Source organism: Dermacentor albipictus, chromosome 1 (genome assembly GCF_038994185.2).
Source record: "Dermacentor albipictus isolate Rhodes 1998 colony chromosome 1, USDA_Dalb.pri_finalv2, whole genome shotgun sequence".
Lineage (NCBI taxonomy): Eukaryota > Metazoa > Arthropoda > Arachnida > Ixodida > Ixodidae > Dermacentor > Dermacentor albipictus.
In genome coordinates this window covers 111,723,099-111,746,823 of record NC_091821.1, presented here as the reverse complement: position 1 = coordinate 111,746,823, position 23,725 = coordinate 111,723,099, and the positions used below count along the sequence as shown (strand labels likewise).

The following is a 23,725-nucleotide window of genomic DNA, read 5'->3' as shown; positions in this document are numbered from 1 at the left end:
TAGTGAGAAACTCTATGGTTAGAACTTTGTTTCGTTCCGTCCATATTTAAGCTCTTCTAGGTGGCGCCACAACAGCTCATCGAAATGCACCCGGCGCGAATTCGAATCCACGGCGAGATTTGAGCGCGGGAAGCTGCTGTGTGCCGGTATGCCGGGGTAGGCTAGACAGCTCAAAATTTTCTGTTTGTACTTACGAGGCAGCAGTATTTGACAGAAAATAATAATACTTTGATGCTCTTCTCACGCCTACAAGCGAGGGCAGCGTGATTAACAACACAGCGTAATGCGCAACGGTGAACGCCAACGAACTCCACCACCAACCTGGACGAAGCATTTTGGTAAGCTTATATATTATTTCTTGTTTGCAAAGTTTGTCATAGGCAAACAATTTTTTTCTTTATTTCTAAAAGGATCGCATTTGACTTCGCTATCGTGAGTCTCGCGTCGTGAACAACGCCTTCTGCGATATCCAGAACGTATTCATGTGCTCAGTGCGCATGCATGATGTAAGACGATACTACTGATATGGAATAAGCAGAACTGTGTAACCTCTATATCGTACACGGGGGAAAAGACGCGAAGATAATATGTCAGTTAAATAAAAACGACACGTCTCGTTTTTACTCGTCCTTTTGTTTTAGTTACTGTATATTTTGTTAATGTATCGTCATATGGTTTACCAGCCATGGCCGGACTTGGTGCTCTCGTTCTCGCGTGCAAATGTCCCGGTTTGCTGAGGGGGCACTGTGAGCAGCGCCAGACCTTACGCCAGACAGGGCGCGATTCCCCCGATTATTGAGTCCCTGGCCAAAAACTTATTTCTGGTATAGGAAAAATTTTCACAGCTCTTCACTGTACCCACCGTGGTTGCTTATAGTGGCTGTGGTGCTGGGCTGCTAAGCGCGAGGTCGTAAGATCGAATCCCGGCCACGGCGGCCGCATTTTGATGGGGGCGGAATGCGGAAACACCCTTGTACTTTGATTTAGGTGCACGTTAAAGAACCCGAGGTGGTCAAAATTATTTCGGAGTCCCCCCACTATGGCGTGCCTCATAATCAGATCGTGGTTTTAAAAGGTAAAACTCCATGATTTATTTTTTTTACATCCGCACTATGTGTCTTGATATGGTCTCCCTTGTTTAAGCGTGTTGGTACAAGCCTTTACCTTAGTTTTAGCTTTAAGATTTGATCATATTCTCTCGGTACGTAATGCATTTATATACAACAACCGCGGATAGAAGCTGCGACTGTTTGAGATCGTAGCGCCTTTCCTCTAAGTTGTAGTGATTAGATGTCATTGGAGATGTCTAAGGTTGGAAATGCTTTTTTTCATCCTTCACATTCTAGAATACAAATTTATACTAGGGTAATTAAAACTTGCAAAATGCAGTGTGAAACTTAATACTAAACTTTATTTATTCAAAGAAAATAAACGATATTTTCAATATCCCTCTATAATAGCATCATCATGCACTGTGGACACTGAACCGGTTCGAAGGCACAAATTGACTGAATGGATTCTTGTCTTGCTTTAGCATAACTCAGTTTGAGCATGAAAGAAAATGTACAGGTGACAGGAGGATGAGTGCTAAATTTCAACTGGTGTTATTCCATGACCCTACTGCACATTATATGCGCCACTCATAGCACACATGAGAAAAAGATTGAAACAACAACCTTACTAGAAACATATGGCTGCAGTTCATTGAAAATGTGCCGACCAACTTAGAAAGTAAAGTTCCTTGTCTGATAAAGATAGGAGGGTGTACTCACGCACATCCTAATGTATTTGGCAATGGCATTAGCCTCAATAATCTCGCGCATCACTTGAGTGCGACTGCATCCTATGATGACACATTCTTTAAAAAAACTAGTTTGCATCCACAAGTCTTGCAATGCATGGCAAGGGACCTACTTCAATAACTTTTATGGAGGTTGTAACTATGCTTGCCCAAGCAATCATTGATACCCCTTCCCGTCTGTCTAATGTAGATGCCTTGCACGACAAGGGAAACTTGTATACCACAGCTCAAGTGCAATCAGCATGCCCGTTCATGTCTTTTTTCCAACCAGTGTGTCAAAAGTTGTGTAAAATACCGGCAAACATGCAATGACCAGTACGTCACTTGACATTTATTCTGCGATACTCTGCTATCTCAACTGCAGGTTGCCAAGAATTAAAAATTACCAGAGGACACTACTCGAATGGTGTTGATGGACACCTTGATGAGTGTTGTTCATGGCAGCCACTGCATATATTTCTCGTTCAGTGTGCACGAACATGTTTCATTAGCTAAATTTTTAAATTTACCTAATCGATGAGAAGCGAAAAAGTTTTGTATGGTGGTTACAAATGGCCGGTAACAGCATTTAAAACAGCCTAGGATTTGTGAAGACTTCCTTTAACGAGAAAAAGCCTGTGAAATAACTAAAAGGTGAAAATAAACTGTCCTGACCATGACAACGCTTCAGCGCACCAAATATTGCATCAAGCTCTCCGCAAACTTTGCCAAATAGGGGCACTGGGAATGAGCAGCTGCAGTTTTTTCTCGACATGTCAGTAGTTTTTGGCGTGCAAGTACAGTCCCTACCAAACACGAAGTAGCGCAATCATGGTAACCGTTCACTTTGTGAACCTTTACAAGACTGTGCCCCAGGTTTGCACATTAGTAATATATGCAGTATGCTGATGGCAATGTTTCCGTCTGAGACCACTTACATTACTGATGCGGGGCGCATTGTCACATGAATTACTAAAGAAAAATTTGCGTTTTTTGTATTTTTTTTGTCGAAAAAAAGAAAGACCACACTTGACCTAGGTCGTTGTAACACTGTTATCGGTCATTTCTCGGCGTATTCCACAATCTTTGCATTGGCACCGTGTTGGATAAGTAAGAAAATAAACATTCGTTACAATTACATATTAACTGCTTGTTCACCACGAAAAAAAAAAAGAAACTTCAGTAGCACTAACATAAGTCTATCAAAATAGAGGGGGCGATGTTCACGGAAAGCACTCATTTATTTTTTTCTTGGCCACAGTTAGTTGTCACATCCAGTATGTAATTTAATGGTGGTTTTCGAGAAACATGTACAGGTTTCCTTCTTAGCTTCATGCTAAAGTAGGGTGGGTGAAAATTTTTCCTGTCATGAATTTTACTTGCCTTGCAGGCTTCCGCAGAACTGATCTGCCATAATCAAATAGTGCTCTGTAAAGTAAACTAAGCAACACCTTTTCTTCATATGCCTGTATTTCACTCATTGACCTTTACCAAGCTACTCATGTAAACATGTATTTACTGCTCCAAAACGGGCAATTCATGCTCCAGTGTGTCAAATTTGCTGCTCTCAGAGCTGCTCCAAAACTTCTTTGACTGCTTCCATCCCTGCATGAGTGGCCCATATAATGTTTAACGAAATTATGACTGGCATCCCAGAAACTTCAACATGTTAGCATCCGTCTGCCAAAGTGCCTGCATCTCAACATTTTGGTTAGAACTGATCACTTTATTTGCTGCAGGACTGAAGCTGCCTCGATATCTACAATACATTGGATACTACGTGCAGGATAATGAATGGCTACCTGAACGATGCTTGAAGCGGCAAGCTCTACAGTATCACTTATGCTCCTTTCCATGGGTTGGCAAGAGGAACCGTGGCACACAGCTCCACAGGCACCTGTGCTCTTCACTACCTTCGGAGAAGATGCATTGGTATGCTGTACATATATTTGAGTGTGGGTTCCAGCTGCATCTCTTGCACTGTCATTTGATGTGCAGGCAGAGGAGTTGCCTATTGGGCGCAAGTGTTGGTTAAAGATACAAAAAGGAAGGTGCTTCTTTGAACACTGATGACCCTGTCCTCCACTTATTTCTTTTCATTTTCTTGTTACCTTATTTTTGCTGGTTATATAAAGGTCGCAGGCAATTAAACCAAGAAAAGCATTGGTGTAATTAGCTGTCGTTAAAATTGAAATGTAGAAAATATTGAAAGAAAGTAATGAAAGCAGACAAAAAGACCTTGTCTCTGGTGGTGACTGAACCCAGAACCTTTGCAGTACACACGTGATGCGCTACCAATTGTGCTGACTTGGGTATTTATGTGTGGTATACGTGGCCCTGGGAGTGTTAGCCAGCGCCATTTAGAGCCGTGGTGGGCAGATGTGGAACATCCTTTTTTGCATGATGGTGTCGTGTAACACCTGAACTGAAGTGAGCAGGCATGTGGTTAATAAACCCATGCATGCTACCTTGAGGCATCAAGGCTATGAGGTTTCAGACCCCCGCAAGAATGAATGAGAAGGAAAATGGGTTTCATTTTTTTTAAAATCACGTCCATATAAAGCCAACAGGCTTTTCTTTGATAAAGGTGATTATTCTGCCATTTCACAGGAATTATTCGCTCATTTATCTGTTTTTGATTATCTTTGTGAGAATTCTGATGTTGTACAAATGTAGTCTCTTTTTAAAACAAGTTACAGAACTGACGGAAAAGTATGTACCGAGTGTCCATTCAGTTAGGCTGAAAAACTAAGAAACCATGGGTGAAGCCTAGTATCCTGAGGTTAATAAGGAAAAGAAGAGTATATAACGCATTCAAAAGAACACAAAGCAGTTATCAGTTTAAGAAGCAGGTCAAAGTAACTAATGAATATAAAACTAAAGTTCACATTGGAAAGGGTCCGTATTCAATCGACTTAATGATAATATGAAAACAAATCCAAAGCTTTTTTGGAAATACGTAAGAGGATGCGGATCTGACTCAACGGGAGTAAATGAAATTGTTCACCATCATAAGGTCCTATCCGATGATACAGCTAAGGTAGCTTGCTTTAATGATTTTTTTATTCTGCATTGCTTGCCCAAAACAACCTTTGGAAAATTTCATGTGAGAGCTGAGCCATGATGCAACCTGTCGAATTCAGTGTTGGTGGTATCGAATCATTGTTACAAAGTATAGATGAGACTAATGCCCCCAGCCCAGATGGTATTTCTCCCCGCATATTGAAGTGCTGTACCTGGCCAATCGCATCTTACCTCTACCTAATCTACACTAGATCTTTCTACTGGAGTGCTGCCGGATGATTGGAGAATGGCACATGTAGTTACGGTTCATAAGGGTGGTCCAAAAAAATATGTAAACAATTATAGGCCTATCTCTTTAACATTCATTTCCTGTAAAATATTAGAGCATATTTTGTACGAAGAAATAATGTTACATTTATTACAACATAGATTATTAATTGATAATCAACATGGTTTTCGCAAGGGACTGTCCTGTACAACACAGCTAATTGAATTCTATCACGACTCAGTGGCTCAGGTGGATGAGAACGGGCAAAGTCATTGTCTTCTTAGATTTTCGAAAGGCGATTGTCATGGTTTGTCACTCATTGCTCCTTCAAAAACTTCATGAGGCAAATGTTAAGGAGTGTGTAACTGGATTGTCAATTACTTGTCGCAGCATCGGCAATGCATAATACTGAACGGTGCTACTTCTCCTTGTGTCGAGGTCACATCGAGAGTTCCTCAAGGGTCTTTTTTTAGGGCCGCTTTTGTTCTTAGTTTATCTTAACAATATTCCTGCCGGGATATCTTGGCGTTTACGCTGGTTTGCCGACGACTGTATAGTGTATAGAAAAATAAAAAATAAACAGGACTTCATCGATGTGCAGGTTGATCTTACTAACATTCTCTTATGGTGTGAGAAGTGGAAAATCCAACTAAATAAAAAAAAATGTGTTCATCTGTTTTTCACGAAAAAAAGAAAATTATAGAAACGCGTTATTTTTTGAACACTGATATTATTGACCAGCAATATATGTATAAATATTTGGGTGTGATGTTTTCAAGTGATTGTTCTTGGAACGCACATGTGAGTAATGTAGTTGCAAACGCTGCCAGAGCGCTAAATTTTATTCAGCGAAATTTGAAATCTTCAACTTTTGCCCTAAAGAATACTGCTTATATTTCATTCGTTCGTCCGATCTTGGAGTATGCGTGTTGTGTTTGGGACCCTCATCAGAAAACGTTGATCCACCAAATCGAGAGAATACAAAACGGAGCGGGAAGGTTCGTTCATGGGCGATACAAGCGGGAGGAGAGCTGCACTGCAATGAAAAGTGAGCTCGGATGGGAAGCGCTCTCGTCTCGCCGAAGGAAACTGCGACTAAAATTGCTATTTAGCATATATAATAACAAAACCGGAAATAATAGAGACACTTATTTTAAACCACCGCACCATGTATCTAAGAGAACAGATCATGACTTTAAAATTCGAGAATACCAAACTAGAACGGACCTTTATGCTATCATTTTTTGCCCAAACTGCAACAGAGTGGAATCGATTATCTTGTGACCAAGTGTGCTGTGCGAATGAAGATGTGTTTTTTTCGAAGTTGTAACCCCCCTGCTTGCACGCCCCCGGGCAGTGCATGATAAATAATAAAGGCACTAAAGCCAAGAAAAGCATAGGGGTAACTAGCTGTGGTTTAAACTGAATAGTTGAATTCGCTCTGCGGCCATCTATCAAATTTCACCGCAATGCATTATCGTAACCCAATGGGCAGCCCGTTTAAAAATTACAATTCAGAAGACTGCCAGAATTTCAACAAATGATCAGTTAGCAAGAATGAGAGTGCACGCCTTTCTAATATTCTGCGTATTTATGGCTCTTATTCGTAACTTATCTGCTGTGTTATATCAGTGTTTTAATTCGGACCAAGACTGTGCTATAATGTAGCAAAGAGGTTACGGTCTAGTGGCATAAATGTGCATGTTAATGAGAGGGCAAATAGTCTTGACATTGTTAACTGAGAGTTGTTTAAACTTGAGCAGCCGTCCGAAGTATACTTCTTTTGAAGTTGCTGCTCATTGAGTTACCCTGATACATTGTGTCGTGTGAGCTACTGCAATGAGATGGTGCTTCGTACACGGTCATGTATGATGCAGAACAATGCCTCGGGGAGAGTGGACCAGACTGTGTAAGCAGAGCCGGCATGTAGCCGTACGTGTTTTGCATATGCGACCTAGTAAACAGTCCCCAGTTAGCACTTATGTTTTGTCAATTATGTTTGCTCGTCATCCAGCCACGACATGGAGGCAGCGGTGGGATACTCGACAACGCTGTGAGAAGTGCACCACGCAAGTAGAAGTCTACACATGCAGCGCAGTGCAGTGAATACGAAACTTTGCTACCCATGGCTTCGCCTACAGTTTCCACAGCCCAGCACGCAGCTCCGCTCAACTCGTTCATCATCGAACTGCCGGAAAAACTTGATTTTTGGCGACCCGAGGAGTGGAAACAGTGGTTCACGAGATGGGAGTGCTATAGAGCCATCTCCAGACTAAAGAAGCAATACGGCGAGACGCAGGTGAACACACTCATTATGCCATGGGTCGTGAAGCAGAAGACGTCCTAGCCTTGCTCAGGTGCTGTGATGCTGAGAAACTCGACTACAACACAGTAATGCAAGTGTTCATAAAAAATTTACTGCCACGGATGAACGTGTTATACGAGTGTGCAAAGTTCAACAGCCGGAAGCAAGACGCGCATGAGACAGCCGATATGTTCATCACTCAACTCTTCAGAATAGCCGAAGCCTCTGAGTACAGTGCCCTGAAAGCGGAACTGATCTGTGATAGACTCGTGGTCGGTCCTACAGACGCACAGGTAAGTGAGAAGCTGCAACATAACGCCGAGCTTACTCTAGAAGCCACTGTCAATGCTGCTCACAACATGGTGACAATCAACCAGCAGCAAAAGGACCTACGGCCACAGCTACAGTAACTTGAAGCTGTCAACACCATGCACAGCTTCTCAAAGAGCAAAGGAAAGTCAAATAATTATCGAAAAAACCAGTGTGACCAAAGTGCACAGACATGCAAGTGGTACGGTTCAACAGAACACCTATGGTTAACCATCACACACTATGTGCCCAGCGAATGGCAAAACATGCAGTGCCTGCAGTAAAAAGGAACACTGCTGCCGTATGCTTTTCTGCTTCCAAAAAGCAGAACAAAAAGCACATACCAAGCTGTTTTGGAAGAGGTTTACTTGGACAATTAACTGACCAACAGGATCCTGGGCCATGGAAAATCAATGTGATGGTCAATGGCTTGCCAGTGAAGTTCAAGGTAAACACTGGTGCAAATGTAACTGTAATGCCAACAAGCCTCTACGACGAACAAGTCATGGGCAACATGAAGCAAGCAAATGAACAGCTGCTCGGACCCAACTGGACCAAAATAGCAACGGTTAGACTTCACTGCGACCCTGTGCTGAAATGGCTGGTTGTGTCAAGAAGAAATTTATGTAATAGACTAGCTGCATGACGCACTTTTTGATGTCCCGCAATCAAGTCCTTCAATGTCCTCCAAGTCTCCTAAAAGTAGCAGAGTCAGCAGGCAAGGTCAGTGACTCAGCCAACATTTTATGCCGCTACCTCTACCTGGCGACAGACCGATTACAAAATATCGCTACTCCTTGATGCCAAGCAGTGTGCTATTATGTACTCGAGGCGAGTACCTCTGCCCATGTTGCCGAGTGTCCAATGTGAGTTGGAGAGAATGGAAAGTCTGGGTATCATCATAAAGGTCAAAGAGACCACAGAGTGGCGTGCACCTATGGTAGTTGCGAAAAATAAAGGAGGCAAGCTTCAAATCTGCAGTGACTTTGGAAGGTTGAAATAGAACGTTCTGTGAGAACGAGTCTTAGTGCCCACCGTCGATGATTGCCTGGCCAAACTCGCTGGAGCTGCCTGGTTTAGCAAAATTGACGCAAGGGCCAGTTATTGGTTACTGGTTACCTGTGTCCTAGAGGTACAACACTTTCCTGACGCCAATTGGCCATTTAAGTTCCTCCGATTGCCCTTCGGAATTTCCACAGCAACTGAATTTTTCTACAGGGAAATGCTAAGACCGCTAGAAGGCCTGCACGGCCAAGCCTGTCTGCAAGACTACATAATAGTGTTTGACCGCACGAAGGCAGAACATGATGCATGACTGCACAAAGTACTTCAGCGCCTGCAAGAAGCTGGCATCACCCTAAACACAGGAGAGTGTGTACTACACCAGCAGTAAAAAAATCGGGCCCCTTCGTTAACCCCCTTCTTCATTACATAATGCGGTTCTCGAATCTGGCGACATCGGTGCCTTCAGGTAGCATGTGTGGGTTTATTGACCAGTTGCCTTCCCCCAAAAAGATCGCATACTCGTGATGCCTGCGGCAGAAAGGATGCTCTACATCCCCCGCCAAGGTTTGTGAGTCGTGGCATTGGCTAACAATCCCAGGGTTAGTTCTAGTAGTAACATAAATGTCCCAGAAAATGGATGGGAAGACGGTGCCATGGTAGCTCAATCGGTAGAACATCACACGCGTAATATGAAGATGTTGAATCGTTCCCGAACTGCGGGAAGTTGTTTCTTCATCCACTTTCAATTTCATTAATTTATAATTTTTTATTTCAATTAGTAAATACAAGTAATTTCCTCTGTGTTGTCCTTGGTATCTTTGTTTGTAGGTGTCTTATGATATGATTAATAAAAATCGGGCCCCTTGGTTAACCTGCTTTCTTCTCGTTCATAACATAACAAGGGTCTCGAATCCGGCAACATTGAAACCTTCAGTTGGCATGTGGGGCTTTACTGACCACTTGCCTTCACCCAAAAAGATCACGTAATTGTGACGCCTGCAGCAGAAAGGATGTTCCACATCCATCGCCAAGGTTTGTGAGCAGTGGTGCTGGCTAACACTCCTAGGGTTAGTTGTAGTAGTAACACATAAATACCCCAGGAAGTGGATGAGAAGACGGCGCTGCTGTAGCTCAATTGGTAGAGCACCGCACGCAAAATGCGAAGGTTGTGGAATCGTTCCCCACCTGCGACAAGCTGTTTTTTCGTCCACTTTCAATTCCATTAATTTATAATTTATTTCATTGTGTAAGTATAAGTGATTACCCCTGTGTTGTCCTTGGTGTCTTCGTTGGCTTCTTATGATATGATTACTAAACATCGGGCCCCTTGGTTAACCCCCTTTCTTCTCATTCGCCAGCAGTCTGTGGAATTCCTTGTACACATTGTATTGGCAAACGGTATCACTGCTGACCCTGAAAAGGTCAATGTGCTGTCAGGTAGCAGAACCAACAGACGAAGGATGTAGAAGTGTGTTCCTTCTTGGGATGGCCCGCCACCTGGTCTGTTTTTTCCAAGGCTCTCACAGCTCACAAAACCATTACATGATCTGCTTCACAGTGATGCTTAATCCATCAAAAGCCATTGACGACGATACCGGTGCTCACCCAGTACAACCGTTAGTCTTGTCACTGTGTCTGCATATGCATCATCCTACAGTCTTGGGGTAGTCCTACAAGAGACAGAAGATCGTAGGCTTGTAGTTGACTGTGCCTCAAGGTCCCTCTCTGACATAGAGACATAATATGCTTGTATAGAGAAAGAAGCACTGGCAGTTACATGGGCCTGCAAGCATTTCCGCTGCTACCTGGTAAGTCTGCAGTTTCATGTAGAAAGAGACCATAAGCCGCTAGTGCTTCTGCTGTCATCAAACTGCCTGGGTGAACCGAGTCCACATCTGCAGCGTGTCCGAATGAGACTGCTGGATTACCCTATTTCCCACATATTTGGCAAGGAAATATGCCTTGCTGACGTGCTCTCAAGGAAACTGCAGAAAGAAACAGGCAGTAGCAGCCCAGGGACCATCAGCGAGGCCATCATAGAACACGAAATTCTTACAATGGAACTGCCGTCTGCCTCCCAAGACTTGCTAGAGAGGATAAAGGCCATGCAAATGAATGATCCCGTTTTAGCAAGGGTCAGGGGCTACTGTACGTCATGGCCCAAACAAGTTGCTGCGGCCAGAAGTGCAGAGGTACGCAGAATTTATCCATGAACTGACACTGGTGGATGAAATTTTACTCAAAGGCAGTTACGTTATCATCCCACTGAACATGCAAAGTGATGTGCTTTAGCGCTTGCATACTGGTCGTCAGGTTCTTGGAAGATGTAAGGCTTGAGCCACTCAATCAGTCTGGTGGCCAGATATTAACCAACACATCCAGAGTTATGTGTCAAAACGTCCTGTCTGTCAATAGCACTGTAAACCAGACACAGCCTGTGATACACACTCCACTTTCAGAACACCCATGGGAAGTGATTGGAATTGATCTCTTTGAGAATGGAGAGATTACCTCGTAGTGGTGGACTATTACTCGCGCTTCTTTGAACACATGAAGTTGAGGCATACTACCACACAGAACATAACTCAAGCACTGAGCCAGATCTTCGCTCACTTTGAGACACCAGCTATTATATGACAGGACAACGGTCCTTAGTTCGCTTTGGCACAATTCAGCATGTTCGTCAAGCAATGGGAATTATGCGATGTAACCAGTAGCACCTACTTACACCAGAGCAACGGTGCTGCAGAAAGAACTGTACAGATGGCTAAGCAGTTGCTCAAGAAGTCATCCAACATTCAAAAGGCTCTGCTTGCTCATCATGACCTCCAGGCAAAGAAGGGCTCACACTTGCTGAACTCATAGGAAAATGCCTCAGAACCGATGTGCCAGTGGCACCAAGAATGCTGAAGCCACTGGGGAACACTAGGACATTCAAGAAAAGAAATGAAGCATATACGGTCAAGCAGTGCAAGTAATACGAGTGGCAACACAGGACTTTGGAAAAATGGCAACACAGGACTTTGGAAAAAGACCCTATTCAACCACAGACTGCCGTCCATATCCTGTCCGGTGCTGCAACAGGGACAGTAGTTGGGCCAGCTCACACTTAACGTTCATATGCGGTGAGCACAGCTAGTGGTCTCACTCGATGCACAAGTAAGCATTTGCAGCCATCGCAACCTGGAGCATTCAGAAGAAGTGGACGTAAGAGTTCGAAGAGCACGTGAGAAGTAAGAGCTCCAAGTCTGCTCAACTTATGGCTGGGGCCACTCTAAAGCAAGGGAGATGTGTGCGCCACCGCAACAAGATGGCGCTATGTACACCATCATGTGAGATGTGGAACGATGCCTCTGGGAGAGCGGCCCAGACCATGCGAGCAAAGCCAGCATGTAGCCTTGCATGCGTTGCATATGTAACCTATTATACAGTTGTCACTTAAAAAAAAGTGTTGTATGCTCGTCACTTGATCACGACACATAGCTTCCGACAATAGCGGAAGGTGCATTGTCCAAAATTTCTAGATATGCTTGTGCCACTTCATCCTTCAATACATATGAGAACAGAAATCTTTTAAAATAAAAATCGATGCGACATAAAATGAGCAAAAATCCGTATAAGCCAGTTTGTTGTGTAGAGTAGTGGATGTCAAATAAGGAAAAAAAAAGGCAGACTGTAAATGGAAGGGATTGACAAGGCGAGGTTTTGAGTTGTGGTAGAAGGGGAGAGGAAAGGGGCTACTCATGTTGGGTTCTTTCAGGAGTTGAGATAAAAACCAGAAACACAAAAGAATTTACATGCAGTGGTAGGCATGCCAATCCAGTGTGCCATGTTTTCTAAGAAAGCAGGACCTATTCATATAATCTCTGGAGGTTCATAAAAGAGGGGGAGGGATGAAGGATTGCAAAGAAGGGAACAGGGTCAAACAAATTGAGGTGAAGCAACCTGTGTAAACCGAAAGCAAAAAAACATTCATACACATACTTGTGAGAAATAGAAAAAAATAAGAAAATGAATAATTACACAGTCACTCCCACTCTTTGATATTAAGAGCTTATGATATCAGTTGTGCATTCGTGTTTCTACTCCCAAAAATATATTTCAAGTGAGGGATGACAAGTGCATGTGTTACAATGCTCACCTACATTGGTCTTCCTTTGTTTTTATATTCTGCAAATGTTCTCTTACCCTTTCATCAGTGCAGTGTCCAATTTCGCTTGTGTAGAGCTTACCAGAAGTAAGAGGTTATTTGATAAACCATTCAAGTGGCACAATTGATGAACGGTGTTGCATGCCTTTTGTTAAAAACAGCTGTATTTTTACACTCAAGCATGGGAACAAAGCTTAGATGGCTTCTTCGGAACCAGCGACACAAATGGTGCCCCATATTTGTCATCAAACTTCTTCAGTCAGTGCAACTGCTGTGCTCTGAGGCAGTGCCTCTGGCTGCTTCAAACTGCGCGCTTTTGTCTTTTGCTGCTTTCAACTCCTGAAGTTCTTGCAGTAGGGATTCTGAGATTCCGATGATGAGTGAGGGAGGCCAGCTGCTATGAACCTGCCAACCTGAGCACAAAAGCTATTGCGCATTGTGTGAATACACATTTTTAGAGCCTATTCAAGGCACATTGGGGCAATAGTTGGTTTAACATGGGTGTAGGCTGGTTCATACAGTAGCTAACCATTCTTTGCTCTTGGTTGGTAACTTCGGGAAACATGCTTTAGGGTGACCATCAAATGTTTATCTAAGATATGCAGTGCATTGTCAATAGTTTAATGAAGTTGAGTCTGACGAAGTCTTGTCCGGTTAGGAAGAGTTAAGGGAAAAAACAGAACCGACACTGACCAAGGTGAAAAATTATCTAAAGCACGTGGGAGCTTTGCTAACAATGCTTTCGCCATGCGTGTCTCATGTGTAAAGGTTAGTGCTTTTCCATGCTCGTTAAAAAGATTTCAAATGTAATCTACTGTATTCTCATGTGTCATATTGGAGTTAGGTTGTAAAAGAATTAAGATATCGATGTATCTAAAAACACTTAACACCATGGCCTTGTCAAATATGTAGTGATGTAATGTCACAAAGCACAGGAGCATTGTGATCATCACACCTCAATACCCCTACTGCAAAAGCTTAAATTCCAAATGCAAAGAAATTTCACTTTTGCTAAATTGGTAATAAATGAGTAGTAAATACTACTGTAGTGATCTTGGCAAAGCTGCGGGGCTGGTAACTGTCTAATTTTCTTTTTGGTATTCTTTTAATAGTGTATTAGCAGATGACGCATGAACCTGGTGGTTAGTGGCTATGACGAGAGTCCACATCACCCGCCGTGGTTGCTCAGTGGCTATGGTGTTAGGCTGCTGAGCACAAGGTCGCGGGATCGAATCCCGGCCACGGCGGCCGCATTTCGATGGGGGCGAAATGCGAAAACACCCGTGTACTTAATTTAGGTGCACGTTAAAGAACCCCTGGTGGCCGAAATTTCCGGAGTCCTCCACTACGGCGTGCCTCATAATCAGAAAGTGGTTTTGGCACGTAAAACCCCATAATTTTTTTTTGAGAGCCCACATCGCCTCCAGGTTTTTTATCACACTGCAGGCAGCTGCAGGTGGTCCCTTATCTCGTAGGCCGCACTAAGGAGCCCTGCAATCTGAGTCATGCTTCACTGCCAGTTACTGGTAATTGTGGCATTCATTTCAGTCTCGCTATCAATAATGCTAGAAGGCTGTTTTGTATTTACACTGTTTGAATCATTTTTTACGCAGCCCTAACTTTTGTTGTAGTTGGGCTTTAAGGGCTTTAAAACAGCAAAAGCCAGCAGTGCACACACTTAAAAGCAGCTGAAGCAGCTGGAAGTACTGCCTCATGAGCACCAAGTGACGCAATCACTGCAGAAGGTTGCCTGCAAGCATGGGCTCTGAGTTGTGCTGTTTGATGTTGCGCTGCTAAGCCTGAGGGTGAATGATCAAATTGTAGGTGTGTCAGCTGCATTTTGATAGGTGTTAAATGCATGTGTGCTGTGCATTCATTGTATGCACAGTAGAGTAACCAAGGGGGTCAAAATTAATCCAGATTCCGTCGTACTTCATGCCTCATAATCATATTGTGGTTTTGGCACATAAAACTACAGAATTTGGTTCAATTTATTAGTTGGTGCTCTTTGATTTTCCAGTTCTCTAATTTTCTTGCTTAGAAAAGCTCTGTTCTTGCTACAAATGATCAATTTATTATTATGAAAGGCTAACCTTCAATCTAACTTAACTCATTATTTTCCTTTAGTGTCCCTTTACCGTGCATTAAAAGCATGGAACACTAATACTTTTGCATTAATTTTTATTTGACTCGTGCTCAACAGCTAGATGGCATAGAAGCTGAACTACTACTGTGGGCTTCAAGTTGATAGGTTGCCATATAAAAGCTTGTCTTCTTTTAGAGATAAAAACACCTGAGCCTAGTTTTCTGTCTTTAGATCGACTACTGAGAAAGGCAAACATCGCTTGCATGATAGATAGGTGATTAGTTAATTGTGCTCAGTTTTTGCCCCCACCCCAAAAAAGGAAAGTGAACATAATTGTATATTTTAGTTGCAGAACTTGAAACTAGGAAGCGAAATGCACTTAACCATTTCCCTACTGAGGATGAGCAAGGCTTGTCATTTAAATTTGTGCCTGTACAACTAAGGCTGCACTGGGTCTATCAGAAGTAAAACCATAAAGTTCTGATTTGCTGTTCATAGGGTTGGCTCCACTACGTACTTCTTTTTAATGCATGATGATACCACAGGGCAGTATGTTTCTATACTGGCAGCCAACTTTTCAAAATGATGTCATCATCTTGTAGAAGCTCTGATTGAGAACTCCCGGAGTCAACCTCACAAAACAAAAAATGCAAATCCCTAGCTACTCACGTCATGGCTTAGAAATAAAAATTAAATTCAAGGGTTTTGTATCCCATAACTACAATTTGATCTTAAGACATGCTGTAGTGTGGGACTTCAGATTAATTTTGACCATCTGGGGTTCCTTAACATGTACCCAATGCACGGTACACAGGTATTTTTGCACTTCGCCCCCATTAAAATGTGGCGGCGCTGTGGCTGGGATTCAAGCCCTTGGGCTTAGTAGCGCCGCACCATAGCCACTATGCCCCCACAGCGGGTATGTTATGGCTGGTCACTTGCCAGTTCTCTATGTGCATTCTGCTAACTGCTAAAAGTCAAAAGCCAACAAGGAGACACTTTGTGTGCTAAAAACATCCCTCAGGTGATCGGAAGAGATGCTCTTGAAGGGAAATCAAGACATGGTGTAAATACTGCTGCATGGCACTGTGCAATATTCATTGCTTTGGTCTTCAGAACAGTCAAAGCCAAGTTACACGGGCATTCATCAGTTATAGTATTGCTGTTTTGGAGCAAAGAACACATCTTTTCAGCTAAACTATTTCCTTCGCTTCTAGTAACCCACCTGAACCAGCAGAAGTGTGCTATATGCGACAAAGATAAAATATATAAAAGATACAAAGAACTTTTATGTCCCTGTTATATAGCTCACATTGTATTACCAGCATCGTTTGGGCTAATAACATTACAGTGGACAACATATATTATGGCAGAGCTTCTGCTTAAGCTACTAAGTAAGACATACTAGTAGACATATAGCGCGCAGAAATGGGCACAAAGAGACACATTGAAAGTGCTCGCACCAAGTACCACCCGATTTTATTCTTGGAGGGAGTGCAATTATAGCCACATTCACTCTTTTTGGGATAGTGATGAGTCTGACTGGTCCAGTGATTTCATTTTACCTACTCAGTGCCATGTACAAGCGGCAATGTTTTCATCAGCTTGGTGTGAGTGATGTCAATTTCTGAACAAAATGATATCTGAAGGTGCAGTGAGCAGAAATTGGGCAGAAGTTGGTTTCCATGGGTTTTAAAAATGACCGTGCAAAGTGAGGTGGCTGCAGTGACAAAGGTTGCCTGTCCAGTGCAAGAATCCCATATCATATCAAAATGTCATGTATTTGTTCATCTGAAGTAAAGAATAGAAGCTGGAAAGCTAAAAACTCATGTTTGAAGCTTCAACTTAATACTAATGATTGGTAGCAATATTTGGGCCCCTAGCGACCTGTTTAGAAAAAAACACTTTTTTTGCTTACTACTCTGCGGTTTACTTATCGTGCCGCACCTGCAATAACATATAAGAAGCCAACAAACACTTGCACCAAGAACAACATAGGGGAGCTTACTTCAGGTTAAATGAAATAACGAAACAATAAATTAATAGAAATGAAAGTGGATGAAAAGACAACTTGCCGCAGGTGAGGAACGATTCCACAACCTTCGCCTGTCGCGTGCGATTCTCTACCAATAGAGCTACCGTGGCGCCGTTTCCCGTCCACTTTCTTGGGTATTTATGTTTCCTTGTAGAACCCTGCGAGTGTTATCCAGCGCGACGACTCACAGACCATAGCGGTGGACGTGAAACACACTTTCTGCCGCAGGCGTCACGAGAACGTGATCTTTTTTGGGTGAAGGCAACCGGTCAAGAAACCCACACATACTACTTGATGGCATCAATGTTGCCGGATTTGAGACCCTCGTTATGTAATAAATGAGGAGAAAGGGGGTTAACTGGGGGCCCAATCTTTATTAGTCATATCATAAGAAGCCAACAAACACTGACACCAAGGACAACATATGGGGAATTACTTGAGCTTAGTAAATGAAATAACGAAAGGCTAAATTAATGGAAATGAAAGTGGATGAAAAAACAACTTGCCGCAACTTATGGGATCGTTCTCTACCTGCGGCAAGTTGTTTTTTCATCCACTTTCATTTCGATTGATTTATCGCATCGTTATTTCATTTATTAAGCTCAAGTAATTTCCCCTATGTTGTCCTTGGTGTCAGTGTTTGTTGGCTTATGATATGACTAAACAAAATTGGGCCCCGCAATTAACCCCCTTTCTTCTCATTTATTTCTTCTCTATTGGTAGAGAATCGCACGCGAAATGCAAAGGTTGTGGGATCGTTCCCCACGTTCGGCAAGTTGTTTTTTTATCCACTTTCATTTCCATTAATTAATCATTTTGTTATTTCATTTATTAAGCTCAAGTAATTTCTCCTATGTTGTCCTTGGTGTTAGTGCTTGTTGCCTTTTTATGATATGACTAATAAAAATCGGGGCCCTCAGTTAACCCCCTATCTTCCTGGAAGAACATGTTTCATGGAGGATAAAAAAAAGTACGCTTGACTTTCTTCCAAAATATGTGCTTCATGTAGACTGTTTCTACATCCTTGTCTGTTTGCAACCTAAAAACATGAAAGTCAGCTAATAAAAGACAGCAGAAAGTTGTAAACAAACTGCGAATATTGTAGTAAGGAAACTCTTCACAAAGAATAGCTCATAAAAATAGTTTGGAAATTTCGCTGGTTTTCTGAAAATAAAATTGGCATGGAAAAGGTTAATCTTGTATGGGGCACTAAGAAAAGTAGCGAAACAAATTACCGTATTTATTCGAATCTAGGCCGATAGTTATTTTTTTTCAAATAATCATATTCCTAACTCTAGGGTCGGGTTAGATTCAAGGATTTAAAGAGAAAAAAAAACACTTTAGTTTTTCATTGAAACTGCTAAATATGGTACACAGCTAGCGCCATCTAGAAAAGTCAGTATCACAGCCGCTACTAGCCATGCCAGTAGCCAGCCGTACACAAGCGAGGTTGCCATTTTGACCTGTGTTGTGTCGGCCGTATCAGTGTGCGGCGTGGTGTTATTGCTATGGCACCAAGCAGGTGACACTACAGTGCCGCTTTCAAGCGAAAAGTTGTGATAGCTGCAGAGGCATCGTCAAACCTTCAAGCCGAGCGGGACTTCGGCGTCGACGAGAAAAACGTCCGTCATTGGAGGGGACGACAGCAGCTCTTTGTGTGCGCCGGTACGAGGATGGCTTTTAGCGGACCAAAGAAAGGCCATTACCACGAAGTGGAGACAGTTTTGGCCAACTTTGTCTGGACGCAGAGGCAGCTGCCCTTCCAGTGACAATAGAAGTGCTCCATGCAAAAGCTAGGGAGCTTTCGAGGGAGCGAGGCCTAATGCCAAAGGATTTCAAAGCTAGCCGGAGCTAGCTTCAAAAATTCATGAAGCGCTTTGGCTTCAGCCTCTGACGTCGCACTTCAATCACCCAGAAGGTGCCAAGCGATTTCGAAGAAAAGCTGATAGCTTTCCAGTGCTACGTGCTGCGAAAGAGAGAAGTGGCAGGCCACAACCTTCGGCAAATCGGCAACGCCCACCAGGCGGCTGTGTATTTTGATATGCCAGTGGCATACACAGTGAATGAAAAGGGTGCCAAGGAGGTGAAGGTGTGCTCTGCGGGCTACGTCAAGCAGTGCGCAACTGTGATGCTGTGCTGCACAGCTGATGGACATAAACTCCCTCCTTATATGATATTTAAAAGGAAGACCATGCCTGCTCAAGAAACTTTCCCAAGAAATGTCATTGTGCAGGTAAATAAGAATGGATGACGGGTGCGATTGGGGAAGAGTGGGTTAAGATTGTGTGGCGATGGCGTCCAGGAGCCCTTTTGACAAAGAACTCGCTCCTTTTGTCGACTCCTACCGTGGGCACTTGACCGACAATGTGAAGGCTGCACTCGCACAAGCGAACACGGACCTCGCTGTCATACGGGGCAGCATGATGGGCCAGTTGCAGCCACTTGATGTCTGCATCAACAAACGTTTCAAGGATCGTCTGCTGAAATATTACACGGACTGGTGGACTGACGAAGACCACATGCTAATGGAAACGGCCGCATCAAACGTGCATCGCTATCGCAGCTGGTGGGCTGGGTAGCTCAGCCTGGAACGACATCCCAGGCACATTGATCGTGCACGCCTTTAAAAAGTGCAGCATATCTAATGCACTGACGGTACCGAAGATAGTGCACTGTTTGAAGGTGACAGGGACAAGGGACACAGCGAAAAGTCTAGCAGTGACGACAACGTTCAATGAGCTCTGCACGTTCAGATTCAATAAATGCTGTTTGCATTTTGTGAATGCTGTCCTCGCTTTTTTTGTTCAGCCTACATTCGAGGTAGTATATTTTTTTGTTGGCTTCGAACTTTAGGGGGTCGGCTAGAATTGGGGTCGGCCTAGATTCGAGTAAATATGGTAGTCACCTAACGCAATGTGTGTAATGAATCTAGGGTAAATGCTCTACAAAAAATTACATGTTTTTGATGAGAGAGAGTAAAACATATTTATTAATAATATTTGAATGGCAAGAGCAGTGTGGGAGGACTGCTCTCGCCATTCAAATATTATTAATAAAGATGTTTTACTCTCTCTCTCTTTCTCGTCAAAAACATGTAATTTTTTATAAAGCATTTACCCTCGATTTATTACACATTGCGTTAGGTGACTACCGTATTTACTCGAATCTGAAAAGAGATGGTGATTATTTTTTGACACATGTCGATCTTTGTTTGCTAATGTGGAAAACCTCAATCACGTCCTTCTCAGCTCTGTCAGGGCTCTTTGCAGCTAACCTTATGTGCTGGCTGGAAGATAGGGAAACACCCATGGCTCATATGTGCAGTCAGATGGCTACTGTAGTTATTCTTCATGCAAGTTCTGGGTTCACCAACTCCCTCATTGAAACACTGATAATGGTTATGGTTAGTAATACTCGTTTCCATCCAAGAGCAAAATCAGCTTGTAGTTGGTGCTGGTCCGGTTGATAGGTCTTTCTCCTTGTTTTTTCATGCTATCATACTTCTAAGAATAAATAATCTTGCATACTATTGCTGAAAGCTGGGAGAGTTGGTTATTGGCATTAGGAAACAGTTACTTGACTATAACATGAAGCACATGAAATGCACAAGATGAGCATTGCACATGAACTTGTTTTAGTATGAGTGCGATTATATGCATGCATGAAAGGCTCACATTTGCAGCAAGAGTTGACTATACGCGACATATAAGATACATCACTCATTCTATTTTGCGTGTACCATACATATTTTTCAAGTAATCAATTTTTCTATTCGAGATTTCAATAGAAGGTGTGCTGTTGCATTTATCGGTTTGTCTGGAAAGGCCCTTATATATCAGTGTACACTTTTAGCCTTATATCTTCTGAGTATTTTGTGCTGTTGTATTTTGCCATGTATTGACATCTTTTACAATGTCCTGCAAGTTTTTCAGACCTTGCTAACCTGCGCAGAATGCTCAACCTGTCTTTGGGGCACCTTTGAGTGCATTTAATGCCTTCAGCGGAAAGTGTTACGTAGGATAAACCAGTATTTGTGTTAATGGCAGGCTGCAGGAGCATCGTGCACAGATGTAGATGGTAACAGTATGTGGATATCTCGCAAAACATTGCAAAAGATGCCAAACTGTGCCAAAATTTGACTGTACACATGCACTTTGCAAATATAAGGCAGGAAAGTGCAGATTTGCATACTAGGCCTTTTCCATCCAAGAAACCAATAAGTGCATTAACAAACCTTCTACAGGGGTCTTGAATAAAGAAGTTGGTTACTTGAACAATATGATGTATGACATGGGTGCATCATGAATCACAGTTTATATGTCGCGTATTGTGAAATTTCCTGCAAATGTGTCGTTTTTATTTATGTAGTCATTGTTTAGTGAGGTCATTTCATTTCCCGCACCCATTCTCTGCACATCATGTTGGTATTTTGTTTTGTCTTAGAACTGTAATTATGCTTCATAAAACCTTACATTGCTAAAATTTGACTTTGGGGCAGTTTGGTCTTTTCATCCACGTTCTTGTTTTTGTCATTTCCCTTACCATGTAAGCATTTTTCTGGAACACTTGCAGTATTTCGTCATGCTCCTGCGTTTAGAAGCCAGATGTCTGTTTCTGAGTAGCCCAAACCACTTGAAGCATGCAAATCTGATGCATCCTCAATGGAACTCCATAGTGAACGTATTGCTAAAATATTCTTCAGGGGATGAAGCACTTCTGTAACTGCCGAGTTTTGCAGCAATAAAGAAGCAGAATGCTTGCATCTGTGTAATCTGTATTTAACTTTCTTCGTATCATCTTTCATCTGACTGTCTGTCAGCATGGTAACATTGCATATTGTCTTCTTTCTTAGCATTCATAGGTTCCAAATTGCTCCTATGTTTTTGTCCTCACATTTTCTGCAATATCCTTCACCAGAAGGACAACTACCAGTTCACCTAATTTACCACTTTTACAGGCAACCAATTACCCATAATAGTAGTGTAATGCCCATTGCTTAAAAGCTCCTAAACAATTTTGCACATCTGAAAGTTTCTTGAATTCATGCACGCAGGTGCTGTTTGTAATATGGCTGAATGCTCAAGTGATTGGTTTTTCAGGCCAATGTGAAAGAAAAACCCCAGTACCTGTGTCGCTTTATGATGTTGACCTGTATTTATTACGTTAGTAAACTATGTGCACTCTGAAGATATGCGCATTACTGCTGGTGTTTTGTATAATCTGTGTATAATAAGACAACACATTGTATTATCAAGAACACATTCATTTTATTAGTTTTTTAATGTGTTGTCATTTACTTTCATTGTTAGTACTGCTAGGCATCCTAATACCTAATTAAAGAGCTTCTGCAGATATGGAGTTGATTCAAAATTTCAGAAACTTTTAATCATGCAGCTATAGGTTCTTTTAATGATAAGCTCTTTCTTCAATACAAAATAGTGGTTCCTAAATTGGTTATTCGTACCTACAAACCACCCTAGCTGGATGAAAATACTTTTCAGAAACTGCTCGAAGGTCTATTATATTTAATCAAGTCAGATAAGAAGATGCTCTTTGCAGATACATAACATTAATGGTCCATCTCAATTAATGAAACATTATGGAAAGCCTTGTGGTCATTCATAGAAACACTTGTTTGTAGCTTTGTCAGCGCCGTAATGTTTCAGCCTTAGTCTACAAGATAACGATGCTCACACGATGTGAAATTTTCACAAAGTATTCTGTGTGTGCGTTCTGCAACATAAAAGGAAGAGGTCTGAACACTGGCCAAAATAGTTTAAAATAGTTATTTGCATTTTGGCTCCCCCTGGGAGTCTTGTTCACAAGGCTCCCGTGATGGAGCCAAAACGTAAATAACTATTTTAAGCCATATTGGTCGGTGTCTGGACCTCTTCCTTTTAGTATGCATCATCCCGACCAGACGGGCTTTTGTCATACTCTCGACTTATCCAATCTGCAACTGTACAATGCGTTCGTGTTGTCCACTTCTCTGCTCTTGTGTCTGCACACCTCACCTTTTTTTTGCATAATGAATCCTTAGCAACTAGATCAGCTTTCTGTCCTAAGGTACAATGGGCTGTAATTTTTCCTAAAATCTGAGGTGGCCAAGATACACTTGGCGTGATAGCATTGAATGGCCCAGCACTGTTGAATAATTCGTGATGCTGTGTTTAAATATTCATGTGGTGTCAGTTTGCAATACAATAGTACATAATCTATTTACGTTTGGTTTTTCAGGATGCTCCCTATCATGCACTGCCATCTCAACAGTACCATGGCTTTTTGTGTGGATTCCTTCCATTTTGAATGCCACCACTGCTTGCACAGCATCACAGCCTGCCTGCCTTGATCTTGCGGAAGAAGAAAATACAAAATGCCTATTTTTTTAAATGCGTGCATGGCTCCACGCAAGACACCACCTGGCGTCGGGGTGTTAGGGCTTTTTGCAGAGAAAATGTTTGTAATAATGCCTTGTGTGTGCCCTAGTGGCTAAATGTTGGCCTCTTTGCCTGTGTAAAAATTTCACACTTATGGATACTGTTAAGGGTTCCTGTATTATTGTTATTACTTACAGTTTCCTGTTCAGGATTCCTGTATTGGAAATTTTTGTTTCATTATAAAACTAAAAATTATAGAGTTGAATTGCTGCTTTGTGTGATATGCAATATTCAGCCGAAGGTGGTCAGCAGAGGTCGAACAAGCGTTATATCAGGTGGACAAATTTTTTTGAGCAGGGGACTTCTTCGTTAGGGTAACAACTGTT

The 23,725-nt window shown here is 42.3% G+C and overlaps 1 protein-coding gene and 1 long non-coding RNA gene across 7 annotated transcripts in view; one reads left to right on the top strand and one right to left on the bottom strand.

The window, feature by feature from the left end:
• The window catches only part of LOC135907732 (soluble guanylate cyclase 88E-like), a 281,964-nt gene that overhangs the window by 62,677 nt on the left and 195,562 nt on the right, over positions 1-23,725 (bottom strand). The window lies entirely within an intron of this gene.
• On the top strand, positions 262-23,451 carry LOC135906899 (uncharacterized). Its single transcript, XR_011508236.1, has 3 exons — positions 262-338; positions 3,520-3,712; positions 23,200-23,451. It is a non-coding gene; the product is annotated as an uncharacterized lncRNA (long non-coding RNA).